At 44.9% G+C, this 23,074-nt stretch overlaps 1 protein-coding gene across 1 annotated transcript in view; it reads right to left on the minus strand.

Annotated features, from left to right (window-relative positions):
- FAM120C (family with sequence similarity 120C) overlaps nt 1-23,074 on the minus strand; it is a gene marked incomplete at its 5' end in the record, with an annotated part of 1,286,378 nt that overhangs the window by 916,329 nt on the left and 346,975 nt on the right. The window lies entirely within an intron of this gene.

The raw sequence follows: 23,074 nt of genomic DNA on the forward strand, positions 1-23,074 counted from the left end.
ACGGAAGAAGTGGAGACTGACCTTCTGGAATGAGCTCATGGTGGTCTTGGTAAAGAAAAGCTCTTGTATTCATACACATAAAAAATACATTCAGTGAGCCATAGTGCTAATGTAACTTTAGACACAGACTGCCCCAGTTTAACTTTTGAAAATGAAATACATAATTGGTCTTATTTCCTAAAAGGTTTTGCTCTATGGAGATAAATTCTTAACTGTCTGTGTACGTCCAATAAATGAAGCATACATTCCCCTTTATTGACAGAATTTTGGGAAGAACATTGGTAAGTTAAAGGATTGGTTAAAGGCAAATTCAGGAACTTCTTTCAGAAGAAAGGATGGGTTGGTGCAAAAAGAAACCTTGTCTTTAGGAAAAATTATATAAGGTAGCTGGGCAAGATAAAGCCAGAGGTTCAGACTCTTCTACCAGAAGTAATAACTAGAAAAATGGTTTTCCAAGACAAAAATTTTAGATCAGCCTTGGTTGCAGATTCTAAGGGAGACTGATTTAAGGCTTGGAGAACAATCATTAAATTCCAAGGAGGGATAGGGTCTTTGATGAGTAGCCTGAGCAAAAAGTACCTTTAAGGAAGGTCTTGCATAACCTAAGGGAGGCCAATGACAAATGATCTTTACTTACATGGAAATTGGAGATTGAATCCAGGTGTACTTTGACTGTAGAGTAACTTGCTCCACTATGAAAAAATGAAAGCCAGGAATTCTAAAACTGTTGGAATGGGTGCTGAAAAAGGGTCTAGATTTCCCTCATTAGACCTAACAGAGAATTGTTTCCATTTGCTCATCTTCCTAGTAGAGACCTTTTGAGAAGGAAGGATGTGAAAAACCTGGGAAGAAAGCCTGCACTGTCTAGCCATGACTGGAAGTGGGGAAACCATGCGGTCAACCTGATGGCCTGTATGTTCAGGTGAGGTAGCCCAGAGGGGTGGGACAGAAGATCCGGAACGGGATTCGGAAACCATGTAGGGCATATGAGATGAGGCCAGAGGAATGGGAACCACATTTGTCGAGGCCAGAATTGGGCAATGAGGATCACATTGCTCTTCCTTTAATGAGCTTTCTGTAAAAACTTTGTATGAGAGGTGTGGAGGGATAGGCAAAAGGAGACTGGGAGTCAATAGTATCAGTGACTGCCCATCTGTGGGGGATTACAGCAAAAAATATGGTGCATTTGGAATTGTGAGGAGAAGCTACTAGGTCGCAGCATGGTTGACCCCATTGGCAAAAAATGCATTTTGCCACTGAAGGATTGAGGGATTGAGACCACTCGTGAAGCATTAGAACAGATCTGCTCAGTTTGTCTGCTAAAATGTGGGACTTCCCCAGAATGTGCACTGCTAAAAGAAAGCAGCTGGAAGAGCTCACTCACTGCCACATGCTCATCGCTTCCAGACATAAGGGGTAAGAACAGGTTCCTCCTCCTTTGTTGATAAACCAGTCCACTGACATGCCCACCTTAATTCCAAATATACCCTGAGGAAAATATCTTGAAATGCCTGCAGTACTAGAAGGACTGCCCTCAACCTCTAGGACGGTGATGTGAAAGTTGGCCTCAAAGGGGGAACCACATGGCTTGGACTGTGTGTCCATGGTAATGCCCCTCCACCCCATCTGGGAAGTGCCTGTGGTCACCATGGCCTTGAGCAATGGGAGAACAAAGGGGCGGCCCTGTGAAACATCTGGTGCGTGGATCCGCCAGGATACATGCTGTCGGCAGATCTTTGTGATTCGAATGGGAGATTACATGGGATGTCGATTAATAGATTGTAGTACTCTCACGTAGTACTGCACTAAGAGTAAAAGGATTAAGGAGGCCACCATTGTCCCCAGAAGCTGAAGAACCAGCCTGGCTGGTGGTGACTGAAGAGTTAGTAAATTCTTCACTTGAAGCTGCAATTTGGATAATCTGGACTGAAGAAGCCAAGCTTCCTGAGAAAACTGTATCCAGATGAGCCCCTATGAACTTCAAGGTTTATGTGGGAAGGAGGTGAGATTTGTCGTAGTTGACTGTGATGCACAGGTGTAGACATAAATGGAGCAGGTAGTACCTGGAGTGTGTTAGGAGATGCCTGGTGAGAGCTGTGAGAAGCCAGTCATCGAGGTAAAGAAACACCCAGAATCCCAGAAATCTCAAGTGAGCTGTAATCACTGCCATGCATTTGGTGAACACCTGGGAGGGCTGTGGTGAGACTGAATGGCAGGGCACTGAATTGAAAATAGCTACCTCCAAGCTAGATGCAAAGGTAACTCCTGGATTGTGTGTTTATTTTTGTGTCATAGTATGCATCTTGGAAATCTGTTAAGCACATCTAATCATCTTTCCTCAAAAAACGAAGAGTGAACTGAACAGTGACTTTCGAAACTTGGGAGTGTTTGACAAACTGGTTTAAGTGGCTTAGGTCCAAAACTGGCCTGAGGTCCCCAGTCTTCTTTGGCACCAAAAGGATCCTGAATAAGTTCCAAATCCTTGTTGGCCTGGTGGGACCTCTTGGATGACTCTTTCTTAGCAGCTTTTTTATCTCTGAGGTTGCTTCTTTCCTTCTGATGGGGAGGTACACTGGGAATTTTTCATGGGGTGAATGGGTGAAGGAAGGGAAAAGGGAATGCAATAACCTCTGGTAATTATTCTTTGCACCCAGACATCTTTGGTGGTGGACATCCAAGCATCCTCTCACTGCCTCCAAAGTACAGCAGTTGGGCACAACTGTTCAGGGGTGCTGAAAAGGCTTCTCAGAAAAAAAGACCTCTGAAACTTTGGTTCGGTGGGCCCCCTCTTTCTCTTGGGTAATGTCTGCTATCACAGTTCCCTCTAAGCTGTGGAGGGATCTATCTCCATAGGAGTCCTAACAGAACTACTGCGATTTCCAGAACCACATCTTTCCACCCCCTTTCTAGTTTCTATAGAAGGTTCTCTGAGGGGTAGAAAAACAAATCCCTATTGCAAATAGGGTTTTCCCATCCTGTTCACTCCTACAGTGCATCTCTAACTTGGGGTCCAAATAAAGTAGACCAATCAAAAGGTGCACTGATGAAGGAAGTCTTGTAGGGCTCTGCAATGTCACATAAGCATATCCAGGCATGTCTTCTAATGGTAAAGCCTGAACCTGCTCTGGAAACACCTTCTGTAGCATGAGAAATCAAATGCATAAAGGCATTTGACAGGGGTAGAAGGGTGGGCATTTGCAAAGAAATGGTCTTTTTATCCTCTGCCAACATGGACCCAGAGAGATTTGGTAAGCTCATTCATCAAATCCCTTTGAAACCTTGTGACGTGCCCATAATTCGGTCTTGACTGAAGGGTGAAGGTCGCTGAAGCAAAAATGAGCTCTTGAATTTGTCCAGTGCCCTAAACTACTTGTTAGGGGGATAGACAAAGGGACTTTCTTCAGCAAGTTCCTTTTTGGTGGCTGCCGCAACCACCATGGCATCAGCTAGAGGACCCCTGCTCCAATGGACACGGTCCTTAGCTGCAACCAAATACTTGTCCATTTTTTAGGGACAGGCTGTGTTGTATTCAGATCCTTCCAAGCCCAAAGGGAAATTAAGTCCAACGTTTCATCCATGAGGGGAACCACCCAGGACACAGCTGAGCAGATTTTGAAAGCCTCAAGAAACATCAATTCTTGCTGGGAACGAGCTTCGTAAGACCAACCAACTTTCTGTCTCAGAAGTTCAAGAATTTCTCTGAATGAGATGTCCTCAAGGGGTGAGCTGACCCCCCCCCCCTCATCAGAGTCAGTGTCTTCTGTTAAAGACCCCTGTGGGGAATTAATATGCCTCACCCTGCACATACGCTTCCAAGGAACTTCCTTGTGGGAGTGATCCGATGAGGACCTGGAAGTGTGTGGGGAGTCATGCAAAAGGACTGTCTTGAGGCTAGAGCAGACCAGCTGGCCCAATGGGACAGAATCAGCAAGCTCAGGAGCCAGGGCAGACAGCTGTGTGTGTGTGTGTGTGTGCGTGTGGGGGGGGGGGGGCTCGAGGTGGGTAAGGATGTCCTGATTCCAGCTCTTTCCACTGCCTTGAATGCAGAGACCAGTGGGGAGCTGAAGCCACCTGCATGGAAAAATCCAGGACTTCCCCATGACCCTGTCTCAATGTAGAAGTTGGAGCTGAACTGTCAAATGCTGAGGCCCTAAGTGGAAAAGACTCCAGAAAAATCTGAGTTGAGCAGAAGCTTTGGGTCAGAGATACCCCCAGCTCCAAGGTTGGTTGGTAGGTTGAAAGCCAGTCCTTTGAATTCATCCTAGACAATCCCAGAATTTTTGTATCTTGAACCTCTGAAGCTGAAGGGCACACTGGAGTAGAAGCTCACAGGTCTGAAAGGAGAGGGAGCTGGCAGAACTCCCAACTGAACCTGTGTCCTGAGAAATGTCCTCATCATCCCGTCCACATCAGCTTCAGACAGGCTTCTGTTAGACCTGAAGGAGGAGGATGGAGGACTGGAAACTCTATGTGGAGCTTCTTGCGGAAAGGGAGAATGAAGTCTCGATGAAACTGGCTCTGGCAAGAATCAGCGTTGTTTATGGGCAGAGGACTTATGCGGAGCCAATATTGGATCTGAAGAGGTGGACAGATCCAAAACATTGGAAATCTTTGGTAGCAGAGCTGAAGTCTATGCCAAGTGAGGAGAGCGGTTGAGTGAGCACTTTGAGTCTTTAGACTTTTCTTTTGGCTTTTCTTTGGACTTCTCCCCTCTCTCTCAGAGTCTTTTCTGCAGGTTTTGTAGCAGAATGGGAGGGTCCAAAATACAGCAGAAGCAAAAGAATGCAGTAAAGCTTTTAAAATAAGCTTGCTTCAGAATTCAAGCAGAACCCTATGGTTGAAGCCTGAACAACTGTCACATTCTACCTCAAGATGGGAGGCCCCACAACAATATACACTCTGTGAGTAGACATCCTAATTGTGAATTTTATTCCCACAAGTTAACTGACATCCTGACTCTAAATAAGAAATAAACAGCTAATAGAAATAATTAAATAAAGAGCAGAATAGTATACTAATGATGGTACCAAGAAATTCCCACAAACTTGGGAAGAAAAGTACCAACAATGGTACCAGTAAATATTCAAAGGAGTAAGGAAAGAAGAAGATAGGCATAGAAGAAGGCAACAACCACAACACAAAAGAACAGTATTCTAGATACAAATGTTTTTTTTATATATATATATATATATATATATATATATATATATATATATACACACACACACACATATATATATATATATATATATATATATATATATATATATATATATATCTATGAGGCAAGAGTGCAAAAAGAGAAAAATTGAAAGAACCTTGTCAAAGACAAGTAACTTGAAAAAAAAAATCATGGTTATCTTACTAAAAACACTTCAGCTATGAGAAATGGTGTCTGTTCGCAAAAGCAGCAAACATGATATGAGACAGTCTGGGTCTTTGGAGAGGAATATGGATAAGGGGAGGAGCTTAAGCTACACATCCAAAGTCTGAGAAGTGACCGAAATCGGGTCACAGGTTGGAACTGGAACACAGACTGAGGAATGGATAAAAAAGACAACATCTGATCAGAGTATAATGGGAGAGTAGGGAATGCTGGATGAATAAGGAGAGGTACAGAGCCCAACTCTAGGATGCCCCACAACAGTCAGGGAATGAAGGGAGGGAAAGTATACTGCATGTAACCATACTCCTGCATCTACTGTTATAAAGTCCTTACACAACTGCACTATGTACTATAGGTCATGACTACAGTCACCACCTCTGGAGCAATTCCGAGAACTTAATTTGTAAGGGTGGAGTAGCCCCATGACACTGTGGCAAACTGCAGGATGTCATTCAAGAGAGCAGTGGCAAAACCAGATTTGTCTTTAGAATGGATGCCTGACCACTTGAATCTGGAGAAGGTGTAAACAGTGGACTAAGTAGCCGTCTCTAAAATGGCCTAAATATCCACACCCTTGAGGAATGCTGTAGATAATGCAATACAGTTTGGAGAGTGGGCTCTAACCTTCCCTGGCAATGTTTTCCCACTATTAGATTAACAGGAAGCAATTCAATGAGCTAGCTACTTAGAAACTGTTTGCTTAGAAACTAGCCTACTTTCCTTGTAAGGATGAAACAATAAAGAAATTAGATTGTCTAATAACTTCAGTTATGTGAAGTAATATCAGAGCTTTCTGTGCATGTCCAGTGAACGTAAAATCATTTCCTCCCTATTTTGCATGTAAGGAAAAGTAGGCAATTGGATAGACTGCTTTAATGCAAGTTCTGTAACTTTTACCATAAAGCACGGCTTAACTCTGTGTTTGTGGAAAACCAAAGAAAAAAAGACTTTTTGTACATCAGGGTCTAAAGCCTAAAGGTCCAAAGGGACCCTAGATTAGTTTTTCGATGAGTGTTGCTCGTCCAGTCAGGATAAAACAGACGAACAGTTGTGGGTTCAGTTCAAGCAGCTTTATTACACACAAACACATCAGGAATGAGGCTATGTAACTTAAATAAACTTATAAACAGACTGACAACCACACTCTTACATGTTAACACTCAGGCTGTTCTCTCAAAATGACACTGCTGCCTCCATTTGCTCACTATTAATATGCATATGCCTACATCTGGAAATGCTTCTTAAAGGTACAACACATGCTCTGTTCTACATCTTCCCTCTTTGAGAAATAGCTCGTATATCAAATGACAGTATTCAATGACACGCAATTATACAGAAATAAGAAGTTATGTACTCACCATAACGTTCCATCTGAGTAGGTATCTTCATTTGTCTGCAACCTTTGGGATACAGATCCGACCTCGGATCCGAGCCGGCAACTTCTACCACAGCATAGATCCGAGCTCCTAGCTCCTCCCTTTACCCATAATCCCCTGCCAACCCTGACTGACCTCAGATCAAGTTTGCCCGATATAACAACTGTTACTGTGCCCCGGAAGGGGCTTATCTAAGACAGATCCTAAACAGAATCATATAGGTCAGGGGGAAGGAGGGGGGATGGTTGCAGACAAATGAAGATACCTACTCAGATGGAACGTTATGGTGAGTACATAACTTCTTAATCTGATGTAGGCACTTCATTTGTCAGCAACCTTTGGGACAGAGTCCCCAGCTACCTGAATCCTGGGTGGCCATTATGGAAGAATATTCCGGAGCACTGCAGAGCCAAAGGATGCCCTACCTCTGGAGACAACATCCAGTTTGTAATGGCTGATAAAGGTATGAGATGAAGCCCAAGTGGCTGCGGAACAAATATCATCCAAGGGGACCCTAGATCTAAAAGCCGCCGAAGTAGCGACGGCCCTAGTAGAATGAGCGCAGACTCCCTGAGGTGCAGGCCTTCCCAAACTCTGATATGCCAAGAGGATACAACTAGCTATCCACCGTGACAGGGAACCTTTAGAAACTCACTTGCCTAAATTGGTTTTGGCAAAGGAGACAAACAACTGGTCAGATTGCCTATGACCAGCAGTTCGATGAATATAAAAGCGTAATTGTCTGTGCACATCCAAAGAATGCAGTTTGTACTCTCCTTTGTTCTGATAGTTGGGAAAGAACACGGGAAGATTAATAGATTGATTAATATTAGCTTCCGAAGATACCTTTGGCAGAGACGGATTGATCCTGAGGTAAACTCTATCCTGATGGAAGGCCAAATACGGAGGTTTAACACAGACAGCCTGAAGCTCAGAGACCCTTTTAGCTAAAGTAATGGCCACCAGGAAGGCCGTCTTCCAAGAGAGGTATTTAAGATTAACCGTAGCCGCCGGCTTGAAAGGGGGGCTTGTCAAGGCCTGTAGAACCAAAGATAAATCCCATGGGGGTACTACCTCCCTGACCGGAGGTCTGAGAAGGAAGGTACCCACCCTTGAGGAAAGCTTTACAGAGCTTGGAGGTAATTAGAGGGCCCGATTCATGCCCTACATGATAATGCGAAATCGCTGCTATTTGTACCTTGACTGTAGAGCAGCTAGCCCCTGATGAAAAAGGGTAGTTAGAAAATCCAAAACCGACGTAAGAGGCGTCGTGAAAGGATCTAAGTGATGGTGCTCCGCCCAGATGGAGAAACGTTTCCACTTACTCCGATAGACCCTTCTGGTGAACGGTTTGTGGGCTGCTACTAGGATGGCTTTGACTGGTGAGGAGATTCCGGGAGTCCTTATCAGGAGTGGAACTGGAGCAACCAAGCCATCAGCTTGAGGTTGACCAGGTTGGGGGTCGGAAGACCCAGAGGGTGAGTAATGAGATCCGGGAGGGGATCCAGAATCCAGGGTGGATGAATCAGATGAGACCACAGGTACGGGAACCACGTTTCCCTGAGGGGGGATTAGAGCGAAGTAACTGTTGCATTTGGTATTTGAAGGAGAGGCAAAAAGATCGCAACAGGGTTGCCCCCATTGGGCAAATATTTGCTTCACTACTAGAGGATTGAGAGACCATTCGTATGGGGTCAGAATCGAATGACTGAGCCTGTCTGCTAGGATGTTGGACCGTCCCGGAATGTGCGTTGCAATGAGAAAGCGGTTGGTGGATATCGCCCATTCCCACACTCTCATGGCCTTGCGACAAAGAGGATAAGACCTGGTTCCCCCCTGTTTGTTGATGTACCAGACAACTGACATGTTGTCCATTTGTACCGCAATCGTCCCAATCAGAAGAAGTCTGTAAAGTGCCTGCAACGTCAAAAGCACTGCCCTCATCTCTAGGACACTGATATGCAAGGAGGTCTCTATGTCGTTCCACGTACCTTGGACCGTTCTGCCTGAATAGTGCCCCACCCCACCCCAGGCGAGAGGCGTCCGTGGTCACTGTGGCGACGGGGGGAGGCATCGAGAATGGTCGTCCCATGTGAAGGCTCGGGGACTGGAGCCACCACACGAGCGACCCTCTGCAAGCCCTGCTTAGGGGAATGGGATGGGACAGGGGGTTGTGAGACAGGGACCATTGCACCTGGAGGGTCCACTGCAGGACCCGCATATTTAGACGGGCTAGGGGCAGCGGAGAAATTGCTGCCGCCATGGACCCTAGAGCCCTCAGGATCAATTCCGACAGTGGAGCAGGAAGTTGGAGAATGGCCTGAACATGCAACCTCAGGTTCTGAAGCTGATCGGGAGTCAGGAAAGCAAGCATTAGTCTGGAATCCAATCTCGCCCCTATGAAATCTATTACCTGTGTAGGAGCCAGAGAGGATTTGGCCATGTTGACAGTCAACCCTAGGCGTGGAGCAAGATTGAGGAAGTAATCCCTGCCTGAACAGAGCAGATGCCTTGTTGGGGCGATGAGGAGCCAGTCGTCCAGGTATGGAAAGACCTGAATTCCCTGAAGCCTCAGGTGGGCCGCTATAACCGCCAAGACTTTGGTGAACACCCTGGGGGCTGAGGTGAGACCGAAGGGGAGGGCCCTGAACTGAAAGTGACTGGCTCCCAGCCGGAAGAAGAGGAACCTCCTGGAGCGTCTGTCCACAAGAATGTGATAGTACGCATCCTTGAGGTCTATTGAGCACATCCAGTCGTTCTCCCGTAACAAGGGGAGAATAGATTGTAGCGTGACCATCCGGAACTTTTCTTTGGGTACTGTCAGGTTCAAGAGAGAGAGGTCGAGGATGGACCTCAAGTCCCCCATCTTTTTTGGCACCAGAAAGAACCTGGAGTAAAACCCTGATCCGAGCAGATCTGGGGGGATGGTTTGGATGGCTCTTTTTTGTAAAAGCTGCTGAATTTCTGTAGCAGCCGCCTCCCTCTGATTGGGTGGTACGTCGGGGAGGCTTCTGGTTTTGGGGGTTACAATAAAGGGAATTTGCTAACCTCTAGATATGATGCGAAGCACCCAGCGATCTGTTGTTATGGACTCCCACATTGCTAGGTGCCTCGAAAGACGCCCCCCGACTGCCTCCAGAGTGGTGCAGCCGGGCAACCCCTCAGGGGTTCTGCGTGGGCCTCTCAGAGAAGGGTTCTCTGGACCCAAAATTTCTGGGACCCCCTCTGCCTCTGGGGTGGCATCCTCCCTGTCCTCCTCTACCACGAGAGGACTGGTTGTCCAGAGCAGACTGGAACTGATGCGATTTCCGGAACCACATCTTCTTCTGACCCTTTTGGTTCTTAGAAAAGGACCTCTGGGGAGCAGAGAAGCAGACGCCGACGGCAGACAACGTCTTCCCGTCTTTCTTGCTCTGGACTAAAGTGTCACGAACGGTTTTGCCAAACAGTGGAGAACCATCAAAGGGGGCATTCGCAAATGACGCCTTAAAGGGTTCCGAGTAGTCACAATGTCGGAGCCAGGCTTGGCGCCTCATTACCAGGCCGGCTCCGCCAGCTCTAGCGGCTCCTTCCGTGGCGTGAGACAAGAGCCGCATAGAGGTGTTAGAAACGGAATGTAGAGTGGACATTCAGGAGGAGTACAGCTGCTTGTCCCCTTCCGACATGGACTCTGGGGGGGGAGGCAGCGTATTCTTTTATTAGATCTCCTGCATCCGATGACGTGTGCCAAAATAGTTCAGCGCCCTCATGGAGAAGGTTGCTGAACTGAAGGCCCGCTTCCCAAGGCGGTCCATCGCCCGAGACTCCTTGCTCGGTGGGCGGACCGCGGAGCTCTCCTGAGCCAACTCCCTCTTGGTGGCCGCTGCCACCAACATGGCATCCACGGGGGGACCTCTGCTCCAGTGGGTTCTTTCTGCAGGGGGACTCAGGATCCTGTCTGGGCGCTTGGTGACTGGCTCTACAGTGTCTGGCTCCTTCCAAGCCCTGGTGGAGATAAGGTCCACCAGGGGGTCGGGGGGAGGGGACACCCAAGAGGTAGATGGCCCTGCTTCGAACGCCTCTAGGAATACGGACTCATCGGAGGAAGCCTTGAGGGCAGACCACCCACCCCTAATCCTGAGCATTTCCATGATGTCTCCAAAGGAGACATCCTCGGGGGGGTGACCTTGGGGAGCCTTCCCCTTCATCTAAGTCCGTATCTTCCGTAAGGGACTCGAGGGAGTCCACGTGCCTCCTCTTACATTTAGCCTTGTGAGGAACCTCCTCGGGGGGGGCTGTCCGAGGAAGTCTCACCAGCAATGTCATGTTCCAAAGGAACACCCAGAGGCGCTGAAGCAGGCTGCCCCGAAGCCCGGGTGATGGGAGCCTGAACCAGCTGAGAGGGAGTGCAGGGGGGAGCCGAAGCCAGGACCGGAGGCCCGGATGCACTCAACAGTGCCCTCTCCACCACAGCGAAAGCTGAGGGGGAGGCGCCCTCGATAGGATCCAAGAGTAGGCTCCCACTCGGATCCGAAGCGGGGACCGGACCCGGGGCCGAGACCATCGGATCCGAAGGACCCGTGTGCTCCGACCGGGACGGAGCCGAAGTCACACCAAATCCCTCGGATCCGAAGCTCAGTCCACGGCTCTGAGAGGTCGGATCAGACGAGCTCGAAGGACCAGTCGGAGCCAAAGTAACCAGTACTATCGGCTCCGACCCACCCCCGGATCCAACGCGGCTCGGCTCCGAACGCTCCTAACCCGGAAATTGGGTCAGAGAAGGCACGATTGGAGCAAAAAATGGGGTCGAGCTCCCCCCCAGAGGGGGGGGGGGGAGGCAAGAGCACTCCCATCTGCAGCTGGGCCTGGATGAACCTCCTCATCATCCGGTCCATGTCTGCATCTGACATACTAAAAGTGGACCTCGAAGAGGCCACCGAGGCAGACCTAGAGTGCCGCCTCGATGACTTCGACGGGGACCGGGTCCCCTCCTCCTCGGGTCCCGGTGAGAAGCAAGGGAACCGGAGCCGAGGAGGAGGCGATCCAGAAGCTCTGGAGGGAGAAGCTCGTTTGGCGAGTGGGGCCGAGGAGGAGTCCTCGGCCCGCCGCTTATGGTGCTTCTCTCTCCGTTTGGCTTTCCCAGCCCCCCTCTCCTCCGGAGCCAAAGCGGGAGGTTGAGTCCCGACCGGAGGGAGGGAGGCAGGGGTGGCCGCCACCGAGGGCTGGGTAGCGGCCACAGAAGCACCGGAGGCCGGAGTCGAATCTGGGGGCAAAAGGCCCACCAGAATCAGCTTCGACCTCCGGTCCTTAAGTGCCCTGGGGTTGAACGCCACGCAAATCGCACATCCCGAGGAGAGGTGCTCAACCCCAAGGCACCTAACGCACCGGGTGTGGCCATCCGCCGGTGAAAGCTTATGGCCACACTCGGTGCACTTTGAAAAGATGGCTTTAGGGGCCTCCGACATAGTAGCACAGAAACACACTCACTAGGCCCCTACACACACCACAAACACACACAACGACCAGCGAGGGCAGGGAGGAAAAATAACCACAAATTAAATTAAATTAAATTGAGAGAGATAAAGGGCTATGGGGTACCTAAACACTCGCTCTCACTCACACGAAGAAAAGGGGGATAAAAATAGAAAATTTCTCTCACAAAACTTCACTAAGTAGCAGGAGCTCAAAAATCCAGCTTGTAGCTTGAAGCGCGGCAAACTAGATCTGAGGTCAGTCAGGGTTGGCAGGGGATTGTGGGTAAAGGGAGGAGCTAGGAGCTCGGATCTATGCTGTGGTAGAAGTTGCCGGGTCGGATCCGTATCCCAAAGGTTGCTGACAAATGAAGTGCCTACTTCAGACTGATGGTTTGACATGCAATTATACAGAACTAAATCTTTGACATGCAATCATACAAAATTAGACACATAAAACAATCATGTCAGGGTTGCTGCTTATTTTACACAAGGTCTAGAAATGTAACCTGATGGTGTAACATAAAAGTCAGTACTGGATCTAGCAATGGGGACCACCATCAAGGAATGCTCAACTTTGGAGACAATTGGTTCATCATCAGGAACGGGAATGATACTGAGACATGTTCTTCGGTATGAACATTGTCAAGGCTGCTCTGAGATCTAGAGTCTTTATCATAGGTACAATCCTGCGATACAGTTTCTGATACAGGAAGAAGATGCCTGCGGTTTCTCTTGTATTCTATAGCCTCAGATTCTACTAGGCTTGGCACATATACCTCTCACTTGACCAATTAGATCAAAGCCTTTTGCCATTTGCATCGTTACTGTCTCTCCTTTTAACAGATGAAATCTGTTCATTTTATCATAGCTGGACATCTGAAAAGAACGCTTTTTAAAAAGTTGGGCTTTGATTGCTCTGTTTTTAGCATTAGGCACTAACAAACAAACTGATAAACAAGGTTATTCTGGTTTGCCTAGACAGAAGTCTCTGAGCAGGGGAGCCAAGTAGGTTTTCACGGGGTACTATTTCTGAGATCAAGTAAATTCAAGAAGACAACAGTATTGTCACACTTTGACCTCTCTAGTAATGGCCTTGCTGACCGTGCAGCACAAAGTGCAAAGCAATTTGACTGTGGGTATTCTGGACTAGTAGTAATATGGATAAAGTCCTACTCTTTTGCAAATCCCTGAAACAACTGACTGGTAAACTGGGTACCATTGCTAGAAATAATTTTGTGTGGACTACCATGGACTGAAAAATGATGTTTCATCTTAGCAATAACAGCAGTGGATGTTAGGTTAGGAAGCAAATTGATCTCAAACCAGTTTGAATAAGAGTTTACCAACACTAAGTAATGCGGAGTGTTCCACTCAAATATATCAGTGGTTACTGTTGACCAAGGTAGTTCAGGAATCTGGCTTAGCTGAAGTGGCTCTTTTTGCACATATGGCTTAGTAATATTACATACTGAACAAGAAGAAAACACTTTACCAATGTCTTTTGGTAGAAAAGGCCAAAATACTAGTCCTCTCGCCCATCTTTTGGTAGATTCGGAAACTGGGTGGCCATGATGCAAAATCTGAATGTACTCATGTTGTAAGGAAGTAGGAACAATAACTTTGGGACCTTTGAAAAATTATACCATCTTCCATCAGCATCTCATCTCTGTATGGAAAATAAGGTTGCACTTCTGGCGGTACACAGGATTGCTTTGACGGCCATCCAACATTGATGAAGTGGTTGAGCTTTTGCAAAACTTGAATCAGTCTTTGTATGATCTCTCAGCTCATCAAGTCTTGTGGTAGAAAAAGTACGCACTTCCATGACATCAAAGTTGAAATTCTCTGCATCAAGCTGTTCTGTGGTATTTCTGGGCAACCTGGACAAGGTATCAGCCAGATAAAGAAGTTTGCCTTTTGTATAGACCATTTTGAAATTATACTTTTATAATCTGAGCATCATTCTTTGTAGTCTTGCTGGAGCTGAATGCATAGGCTTCTTTAAAACAGTGACAGAAGGTTGATGATCAGTTTTGATTCGGATAGCTCGGCCATAAATGAAATCATGGAACTTCAAACATGTGAACACAATTGCCAAAGGTTCCTTCTCAATTTGAGCATACTGCATCTCAGTTTGGGTAAGACGTCTAGATGCATAGGCAACAGGTCTACCCTCTTGAAGAATTACTACACTAAGACTGAACTTTGAAGCATCACAGGAAAGAACTACTGGTTTGTGGACATCATAGTACCTTAATGTAGGAGAATTGGCAATTTGCTGTTTGAGGTTATCAAATGCTCTCTGGTGTTGTTCCAACAACCATGACCAGACAACATTTGTGCGTGTCAGCTCTCAAAGTAGCTAGTCCGTGGTGGTGGTGCTGCAGTAGTGTTGTCACCTCACAGGAAGATGATGTCCCGTTCGATTCTCAGCTAGAGCGTCTTCTGTGTGGAGACATGCATGAATGGGCGTACCTTCGTTGAAGGTTGTGCGACAGGGCCGGCAACTCGGCACGTAAAAATCAACTGCCAATCATTAGCGGACCGGAGTTCCCCTGTGGCGACCCCTAACCGGGAAAAGCCAAAAGAAACAACAAGAAACAACAGCTCTCTTACAGTAGCTGATAACTTACTAAAGTCAGGGATAAATCTGGCCAAATAGTTAACCACACCAAGGAAACACTGTAAGGCTTGGACATGGTCTGCAACTGGCATCTCAAGAATGGCTGCTTGTCTGGAAGGGTCTGGTCGTAAGCCTGTACTGGGAAACAAATGACTTACATAAGTAACTTCTGATAGTCTGAATTTACATTTCAGAAGATTGAGCATTAAATTCACTTCACACGCTCTGTCCAGAATTTTCCTGAGTTTTCTGTCATGCTCTGCTTCACCACTGCCTCCGACTAGTAAATCATCCACTATTAGTGCACACGGACAGCCCGAAAAAATTTGCTCTATTGCATGGTGAAAGACTGGCAGAATTTATTCCAAAAGGCATTCTGAGGAAATCTGTATCTACCAAATGGTGTGCTGAATGTAGTCAGTAGTGAAGATATGCGATCAAGCATTACTTGCCAAAATTAACTCTGCATCTAAGACAAAAACAGTGGCATTTGACATGAGGGTGGCAATATCCTTGACTGTACGCAAAGGATGATGAGGTCTCCTTAATGCCTTGTTCAAATCTCGAGTGAATGCATATTCTGATTTCATCTGAATTTTTCTTATGAGCAGCTACCATTGAAGACACCCACTCAGTTGGTTCTGTGAATGGACAAATCACACCTTGCTGCACCATTTTATCTAACTGGAACTTGACTTTGCCCTACATAGCTACTGCAATTATCCTCGTTGATCTGACCACTGGACTGACCACTGGGTCTACTTTCTTGGTGTAGACAACTGGAAGTTTGCCTAGCTTGTTGCTGAAAATATCAGTATACACTGAGAAAATAGCATCAGTGAAACTGGAACTGGGACATGTGCTTACACAATGTACTTCTTTGGTAAAAGAAAGCAGTTTCATTCTTAAACTGTCTCTGAGACCTAAAAATTACTGCACAGGTCTTCTGACTACATAAAATTGCAAGATGTAACTGTTCCCAGCTGAATAGTACGAAAGCACTGCTGAGCCTTCTGTTTAAATCTCTTCACCTCCATAAGCAACAAGCTTCACACAATTAGCCAAATTAAGTAGTTCACCAGCTCTCACTCTAGCAAATGTTTCTACTGACATTACATTACACCTAGAACCAGTGTCTACTTTGAGCTCCATGGGTTTACCATTGACAAGGACAGTACAAAATACTTTGTTCTTTGTCAACAAATCTATTGCATTAAACTTTTCACCAACCACTGATAAACCATCTACATAGAAAGTAGGGTTGCAGCTTTCTACACGATCAACTTGCTTTTTTGCATGACCTTCCTTAATAACTAAACGGGGCTTGCTTGATTTACAAAACTTTTGAAAGTGTTTCCATTCTTTTGTACTTGGGGTATTTATGACCAAATGCCAAACACTTCTCTCTTTTAGACTCACTGAAACCACAATTACGATAGTTAACAATAAGACGTGACTTGGGTTTTGCTGACTCACTCTTATGCTGCACTGAGCATGTCAGTTTTACTGAGCTAGTCTTGGAACTTGATAGAAAGTTACACCATCTCCCAGAAAAACCTGCAGGGGTTGCAGCTGCCATGTGCTTAGGCCTGTTTCTGTTTGCACTGTGTTGCATGCTGTCTATGCTTGCTTTAGAGGCTGTTGAAACCATGCTCTTATCACGTACAACCATACTTGTGTGCCTTTCTGTGAGCTCATGGATTTGACAAAACTCTATGTCTTTGCTTAACATTAAATCACTGTCACAAAGCAAAATCTTTCTTACTGCAGCATTATTAACATCACACATAAGTCTGTCCTTTATTAACTCATCTTTCAAACCACCAAATCTGCACATTTTAGCCTTATTTCTCAAGTCAGTGATAGAAGCTGCAAAAGTTTCACCTGGCTTTTGGTCTCTTGTATAAAATAGGTGCCTCTCTAAGGTAACATTTGTCTAGGGGTTGCACATTTCTCTAAATTTACGTTTCAAGCACTCAGGATCCTCTCTTGATTCAGCCTGTAAAACAATATGACTGTTCCCCCCCCTCTCCTGCATATACTGCTGGTGCATACAAAAATGAATGCTCTCTTTCAATGGTTTCTGACCCAGCTAAGTTAAGCAAAATGAATGCCCTTGTACATGCACCTTTGTCAGAAAATGCTGCTTGTATAAAAATATCATATTCCAGCTCAAATACTTTCCAATTCTCTGCAATAATACGATCAAACACAAGTGGACTGGGTCTGTGAAATGCCTCAGCCATATCAACATACAGTAGTGAAGGTGCTTGGAATTATATATGAACATACACACATATAAATATGCCAGAACTTGTAATTATGCCCAATACACAACAGACTCTTTGAAATAACTGCACTTTGCCAAATAAGTCTCAGTTTAAAATCACTGTATTTTGTGAAACCACTCCTTATCAGTGTAGGAAATACTTTGAAATGATTATACTTTTGTGAAATAACTCTGCACAGTGTAAGAAACACTTTGAAATGGCAACACTCTGTGAATAAATGTACATAGCACAAGAAACTTTTTGAAATGGCTGTATTTTGACTGCACTTTGCAATATAACTGCATTTTGCATGCAGTAAACTCTGAAATAATTGCACCATAATAAAGCATGCACTCTGCCAACACTATGCACACAGTGAGATACTTTGAACAACTCTAGTTATACTTTGAATGGCTTCAGCCAATGCAAAATAGTAGTTTATGCCCAATACATGGTAGTTTACTAAAAAAACATGCAGTTGCCTTGCTTTTTAAGCTTATTTTGCCCTTTTATTGTGCTCATTATGCCCATTTAACCTCTTATCATGCTCATTATACTTTTCTTGTGCTCGTTTTACTTAAACATGTTCATTATGCAAATTGGAGGTAATTTCGAGCCCCATATGAATATTTCTGCTAGTTTTATCAAATATCATGCTTTCAAACATTTAGTTTAATTAATAATACGTGTTGTGCTTTTTGTTTGACTAATAATACATTTTGTGCTATTCGTTTAATTAATAATGCATGGTGTGCCTTTTGAATGTTCCGTTTCATTTTCTATGCAAAATAAATCTGTGCAAGTTTTGGTTACCTGACATTCGTTTCTAGCCTTTTTTGATAGTTTGAGCTCTGAATCAACCAGCTCGATCTACCTTCATCTTCAACTGTGCACCTTATGGCTTGGAGGAGTTGTACTCTCAATCCTGTTTCTGACACCATGTCACTCGTCTGGTCAGGATAAAACCGACAAATAGTTGTGGGTTCAGTTCAAGCAGCTTTATTACACACAAACACATCAGGAATGAGGCTATGTAACTTAAATAAACTTATAAACAGACTAACTACCACACTCATATATGTTAACACTCTGGCTGTTCTCTCAAAATGGCACTGTGGCCTGCACATGTTCACTACTTATATGCACGTGCCTATATCTGGAAATGCTTCTTAAAGGAACAACAAACGCTCTTGTTCTACACAAAGTTAAAGTCCCATAAAGGAACAAGAGACTTTATAAGTGTTTCAAGAGCAAAACTTCTTTGACAACTTGTCTAATGGGTTGCAAGGATGCCAGTGGCAGATCTACTAGCAGACAAGCACAAAGAGAGTGAGTGGTGAAAGGTAGACATTCACAAAGTTACAGGTTAGCCCTTGAGCAAACAGATATGGCAAGTAATGAAGAAACAAAAGTTACCCTGCTACATTTCCCCTGCCAAAGCTTCTTTGTAGCAGTCTCCTGAGCAAAAGTTTTAAAGAGGTCTGTTGCTTGTAGAAACAAAAAGACCTAACTACTGAACATGCCAACTGTGTATCAGGCCCAGAAAAGTAAGTCTTTTCAGCATCAATTCAAGTGGATCCACAGTTCTACTGCTGAGATGGTCTGCAATGACATTCTGGTGGGATGCAATATAGGATGCCCAGGGGTGGGGGGTGAGCTATGCTTATTTCTAGGGCAGTCTCACAAGCTTACATGGCAAAAAGGCACATGGGATAACAATGGACCCCCTAACTTGTTGATATCATATGACAGTAGAATTGTCATGGCACCACTGCTCTGAAACGGATATAATTTTTAATAGGTCTTTGTTCCAGTGGCCCTGAATGCCCTGTTACATCCAATGCATCACAGCTACCCTGTACTCAGTTGAGTGCCACATACACCACCAGAGGAATCAGCAATCAGGGTCTGAATACCTGAGTACCTGACGAAAGGCAGAAGGGGAGGCCCATGTTCTTGTTGATCTGATGCTCTGTGACATCCCTACACTAAGCCAGTAATCAAGAAGCCTGAATCCTCACCACTAACACTGGAAAGGGACATGCACTTGGAATACAACTAGATACACTCAGTATTTCCAGATGCAGCCCTCTGTACCAAGTACAATTTCTCTTAAGAGCACACAAGAGAACACAGTCAGCCCAGGGTCTGGATTTCTTTATATCTGTCTCCCTCCAGGGCCCCAATAAGACTCTCTACTGGTAGAGCTGTAAGTTTAGGTCCACAGCCAAGTGTCCAAGCAATATCCTCCAGCACCCTCTAGATGAAACCAGTGCTGTATGTCCCTGCTCTAAGTAGCTGACACACACGCATTGTGAGATTTGATTTCTCACAGACACGCCAAGGAAAGTTTGGCACAGATTTACCTGCTGTGCCCTCTTCTGCCAAGAGTATAAGGTAGTTATCATTGCCACCAGACACTCCACAATCAGCTACTCTAAGGCCCTTAAAAATCCAATTATACTGTGTAATATTAATACTAATACTAATACAAATGGTAGCAATTGATCAATACAGCTAGACCTTCTGGAGAGGTCCACACAATGTCACCAAATATAATTCAAGCACTCACAAAAGTTAAATACTTTTATTGTGGCTGGTCTTTTTAGAAAGTTTTAAATGTATTTAATAATAAATAATAAAAGAACATGAAAATACTGAACACATACTTACAGTAAACCAGAGTTCAACTCAAAGGAAATATTCAAATTAACATTGATGGACAGACTGAGACACAAAGAAAAGCAATATCTAAACTGAGCCTTCATTATATTTTCCTGACTGAATCTAGGAAAATTGCTATTCCCTACTTACTTCATAGAGAAAGGCACATATGGTGAATGGTCCTTCTTGTTGTCAGGCCCAAAACAGAATACTCAATACTGAGAGACTTCTCTTTGTAATATCTAAAATTTCCAAGATGGCAGGCAGAATGACCTCATCTGGTCACTTGATCTAGGGTTCTCTCACTATTCCCCTTTGAAGCTTGAGACAGGATGTTAGCATAGATGTGATGAGATGCATATCTAAAGTTTTGCTAATGCTTATGGCAGTGCCTGGGGCCCCTCTTTTTACTGAGCTAATGAACAAAGGCTTCTTCCAGAAATACCATCTCCGGTCCTCTTCAGAGCTATGAGATAAGCACTTCCATGGCCCAACATGTGGTCCAATTAACAGTATTTTTCTTAAAGTAAGAAACAAGCTAGCCATTAAAACCCTTCTCCTCCAGTGTCCTTTGCTACAATATATACATACAGTCTCACAAGTATATTCCTTCTCTGTCCAGCAGGACCCACTGTTGATGCATTTTTTTTACCACTAGCAACTTTAAAAACACATTTTGATTTTTAAATCCCATACAGTTCTAATACATTTGTAACACAAGCATCTGTACAAATCAATGTGATATTCACATGCCATACAGTTTTAATACATTTGTAACATAAGTATTTGCGCAAATCAGTTTGATATTCAAATGCCCTACAGTTCTAATACATTTGTAACACAAGCATCTGTACAAATCAATGTGATATTCACATGCCATACAGTTTTAATACATTTGTAACATAAGTATTTGAGCAAATCAGTTTGATATTCAAATGCCCTACAGTTCTAATACATTTGTAACACAAGCATCTGTACAAATCAATGTGATATTCACATGCCATACAGTTTTAATACATTTGTAACATAAGTATTTGCGCAAATCAGTTTGATATTCAAATGCCCTACAGTTCTAATACATTTGTAACACAAGCATCTTGTATAAATCAGTTTGACATTCAAAGGACATATCATTGTTTACAGAACTCCAACTGGCTATGCTGGCACTAGCCTATATTATCACAGGCTCCACAAAAGTTTTTTTTTTTTTTTTTAATGCAAGGCAAGAGGGGGAATCGTCTCTTTTAAAGAGTGTGCTGCTGTCACATAATACTCCTGAGATATCAGACAGATGTTCATCGTGTTACCCTGCTGCAGTCATCACACTTGGGTTATCCTGCCGTCAGGCGGTCCCGCAGTCGGCCTGAGTTCCAAAGTCTTGGTCCGGCGTCGGTTGCTGTCGCTTCTTCCCTGATGTCAGAGTGCCAGGGGTATATAAGAGGCATCTGACGCCATTTTCCCCAGTCTTTCTTGCCGTGCGGTGCCCGAAGCAGAAGCAGTTTGCAAGTGCCGGTTGGCCGACACCTGAGATTTTCGATTCGAATTTCAGTCTGAAGTCTTCAATAAAGCTAAGTACCCCATTGGGGAACCTTTTCTTGCCTCAGTCCGATGTCAGAAAAAGTTAACAATTGCATTTCTTGTGGGAAGCAAATACCTCATAAGGACTTCCATTCCTATTGTATTCCTTGCCTAGGCCCAGACCACGACGTCACAGGTTGTCGTTTTAGTGCTAGGTTTAATAAACGAACTATCAAACGCCGTTTTGACTTTGCATGACATTACTTTGGTAGGAAATTTAATTATATCATGCTGTCGGAGCAGCAGACGACCGGCATGCATAAAAAACGCAAGGATAACGACAGGCAGCCTAGAAACAAGCCAGACTCCGCCGAGGGCTCTGCTGGGCCTGTCGCCGGTTCTCCGGTTTTCAGTGAGGCGCCTACGCAGCCCCTGACGACTGCAGAACTGGAACCCCAGACAGCTGCGGATTCTCAAGCGGAGTCTACTAGGCCGACGCTGCCATCTTCATTAGGCCCTTCCGACACCGGAGCAGAAGTAGACCCCGGTGCAGTGGAAACACCTTCGGTTACTGAAGGCGTCTTCAGACCGACTACACTCACCATTAAATCTTATGCTAAGCTTAAAACCCCTTTAAAACCAAAGAAGACTGTACATCAGTCTACAGTTCAAGGCCCCATGCCTAAGAAACAGATGCTTAAGATGGCTGAAAATTTGATTACCCTAATCAGAGGTTCCCATCCCCCTCCTGATAAAAGACCAAGACAAGAGGAGGATTATGCTTCCTTTGACCAGGTTTCAATTTCCTCAGATTCCTCTGAGGAACAGGATTACACTTTTCCACCTTATGAAAACTCTGATGCTGAAGACTCTATTCCCTTCAGCATCTCCCCCTGAAGACTACTCCTTTGGGGAAACTTTACATACCATGAGGGAACATTTCCACTGGGAAGGCCAGGACTACTCTGATTCTAAGAAAAGGCTCCGAGAGTTCCTTTTACTACCCCAGCACAGACCTCTTGCTATCCCTCCAGTTTTGGATATTGTGGATGATGTTTACTTGGAGTCTAGTCTAAATCCAGACTCGACCTCCTGCTCCAGCCAAACCGAACAGATACTACAGAGTACCTAACTCACACAAATTCCTTTATAAAAGCCCTGTGGCTGACCCAGAAACAATTTCCCAGGTCCTAAGGGAGCTAAAGCTTCTATGGTTAAAAATCCTGTGCCCTCTGAAAGGGATTCCAGAGCCCTACATAGATGGGGAAAGAAAATATACACCTCAGCAACTCTGGCTATGAGAGCATTAACTTGTCAGTTTCACATGCTGAAATATCAGCAATTCCTAATGTCTCAATTAAAACAAAAAATGAGCACAAATACTGAACAGTCTGAATTCAAGGAAATGCAGGATCTGTTGCATGCAGCTGAACAGGTGGGCAAACATACATTACAATGTGGATTTGATTACTGGCTCTGTCATACGTAGACATGCTTGGTTAAAAGAACAAACCCTTCCTGATCTTAAAGCAAAATTATTGGATGCACCTTTACAGCAGGATGTATTATTTGGTGTCAAAGCAGAAGAGGTTTTAAAGAAAATGGAGGATAAGGCAAAGTCTATGCAGACGGTCAAGGATTTTTTGCAGGTACAACCCCCTCGTTTCAGCAGAAATTGGCCAACGAAAAACTGGTCCTTTCCAGCTTCTGACAGATCACAGAGAGGCAAATACAGATGCCCAAGGGGCAGAGGTCAGTCACAAGGACCTTGCAAACCTCGCCAA

The sequence above is a fragment of the Protopterus annectens genome, chromosome 8.part0, assembly GCF_019279795.1.
Source record: "Protopterus annectens isolate FY-2018-M chromosome 8.part0, PAN1.0, whole genome shotgun sequence".
Taxonomy (NCBI): Eukaryota; Metazoa; Chordata; order Ceratodontiformes; family Protopteridae; genus Protopterus; species Protopterus annectens.